This window comes from Echinops telfairi, unplaced genomic scaffold (genome assembly GCF_000313985.2).
Source record: "Echinops telfairi isolate 266 unplaced genomic scaffold, ASM31398v2 ScPeMD7_7410;HRSCAF=8448, whole genome shotgun sequence".
Classification (NCBI taxonomy): Eukaryota; Metazoa; Chordata; class Mammalia; order Afrosoricida; family Tenrecidae; genus Echinops; species Echinops telfairi.
In genome coordinates, this window is record NW_022111310.1 from 27,562,654 (window position 1) to 27,565,300 (window position 2,647).

The 2,647-nt window shown below is 51.9% G+C and overlaps 1 pseudogene; it reads left to right on the forward strand.

Moving 5' to 3' along the window:
* The first annotated feature begins 362 nt into the window (after positions 1-362).
* LOC101646726 lies at positions 363-1,904 on the forward strand (annotated as a pseudogene).
* Positions 1,905-2,647: the final 743 nt, after the last annotated feature.

Genomic DNA, 2,647 nt, shown 5'->3' on the forward strand with positions numbered 1-2,647 from the left:
TCAAATCATTCGATAGTTCAATTACTTCCAGAAGAATTGTACATTTACGACCAGTTTCCAAACTTGATGTCATCACCCCTTCACCCCACCGCCGCCTGTATGCCCACCTTCCCCCACCCCCCCCACCCCCGCCAAATCCTTATTCCACTTACTGACTCTATAGGTTCACCAATCCTGGTTTTCATACACCCAAAAAAATCCCGAAAAACAATTACCACAATTTCACGAGGGCGACTCCCGATGACATACCTGAGATAACCCTTAATGTGTACAGTCAAAAAACAAACAAAACGGAGTGGACGTCTGAGTTCGGTTTGCTCCTCTGCTGTCAGATCTACTTGCCTGCCGCCAGACCCACAACGATGCTCTCCAAACTCGCACGCCTGCAGGCGGCCACCCTCCTTACTGGGGAACTCACTCTTCAGTGGCCTCTGGCATGTCTGTGGCTACTAAAAAAGCGTCCAGGGCCCTCTGTCCTCCAAGTACATTATTGAACAGGAATCTAAAGACGGAGCACCCAACTACCACCCCGCCGGTGGCCCTGGAGAAAAGCAAAGGCGTTTCCGTCTGGGACATAGAAGGCAGGAAATACTTGGACTTCCTGAGTGCCTACCGTGCTGTCAACCAAGGGCATTGTCACACCGAGATCGTGGATACCCTGCAAAGCCAAGCCGAGAAACTGACCCTGACCTCCAGGGCGTTCTACGCGGTGCTCGGCGAGTACAAAGAAGTCACCAAGATCTTTAACCACCCCAAGCTTCTGCCTGTGAACCCGGGCGTGGAGGCTGGGGAGACCGCCTGCAAGCTGGCCCATAAGTGGGGCTGCACCGTCAAGGGCATTCCCAAATACAAGATCATCTTCGCAGCCGGCAACTTCTGGGGTAGAACGTTGTCTGCCATCTCCAGCTCCACAGACCTGAGCAGCTATCATGGTTTTGGGCCATTCATGCCAGGTTTTGAAATCATTCCCTACAACGACCTGCCAGCGCTGGACCGTGCTCTTCAGGACCCCAACGTGGCCGCGTTCATGGTAGAGCCCATCCAGGAGGAAACGGGGGTGATCATCGCCGAGCCAGGCTACCTTGCGGGCGGGCGCCAACTCTGCACCCAGCACCAGGTTCTGTTCATGGCTGACGAAATACAGACGGGCCTGGCCCGGACTGGCAGGTGGCTAGCGGTTGACCACGAACACGTGAGGCCAGACATGGCGCTTCTGGGCAAGGGCCGCTCCAGGGGCCTGCACCCTGTCTCCGCGGGGCTGTGTGATGACCATCAGGCTCACCATCAGGCCTGGGGAGCACAGCTCCACCTATGGCGGGAACCCCCTGGGCTGCTGAGTGGCCATCACTGCCCTGGAGGTTTTGGAAAAAGAAAACCTGGTGGAAAATGCTGAGAAAATGGGTGCTCTCTTGAGACATGAGCTCATGAAGCTGCCTTCTGATATTGTGACGGCTGTCAGAGGGAAAGGGTTATTGAATGCGGTCGTTATCAAAGAGACCAAAGATTACGACGCCTGGAAAGTCTGCCTCCGACTTCGAGACAACGGGCTCCTGGCCAAGCCGACCCACGGTGACATCATCCGGCTCGCGCCGCTGGTGATCAAGGAGGACGAGATCCAGGGGTCCATGGAGATCATTCACAAGACCATCCTGTCTTTCAGAGGCGGTCCCCGCCGCCGGGGCTGCTGGGAGCCAGCCGAGGGTCTGCTGTGCACCCGGTCCTTCCACCCCCACGGTCCCCGGGACTGCCTTCCTTGCTTTGTGTACGTAGCTCTCAGAGTGGGTGGATCTCCGCCTGCACTGGGCTATATAGCGGAACCAGGACCTACTAGCACCTGCATCCGGTTCAGTGTCTTCTCCCCTGTGTGCTTCCTGAAGGGAAAGGTAGCTGCCAGCCTTCTCTAATCAAGCCCTTTACGGATAATTTCTGTGTAATTGTTAGAACTCCTCTGCTGGGATGAGTGTCTTGTGTTTGGAAACGGCTTCAGAGCTGAGGCAGGGTGAGTGGTTAAGGTCACCTTGGTGACCTTCAAAGCTGAGGCAGGGTGAGTGGTTAAGGTACACTTAAGAGGGTGGGTGTCAGTGCATGTAGGTACCAGGATGCCGTCTGTGGACGTTAGTATTTGGAATCAAAATGTTTAATATTTCCAAATGGCTATTAAGTGTTTGATTCATTTGTTCAAAGCAATAAATGTATTCCCAAGGCTTTAACTTTAACATAAAACTTCTATTTAAAATGCAAAAAAAAAAAAAAAAAACCAAACAAACAATACAACCCCCAAATACGTAAGGTTTTGGATCCCAGATCAGGTCCAGCATGCATCCTAGGGGGATCTGCTGACAAGTTTTAACTGTTCAAGTCAGACTTCTGCCTTTGACCTTCTCTACTCAACTCACCGATGCACTCTATTTAGTGACATTTTTCTTTCTATCCTTCAGTTGTGGATAGAGGGAGATCACTGGAGGTTTATTTCCTGTATCGTTCCATCAATGAATCTTGGGAGCCTACTGCCAGCCATAGCCCTCTGCAAACTTATGGCTCTGATTTTAATCCCTTCTCAGACTTCAAATTATGTGCTTCGCAATTCTTCAGTGACTGATGATGGTGTATTTCTTCCATGTGGATCTAATTGACCTCTCTCTTAGAT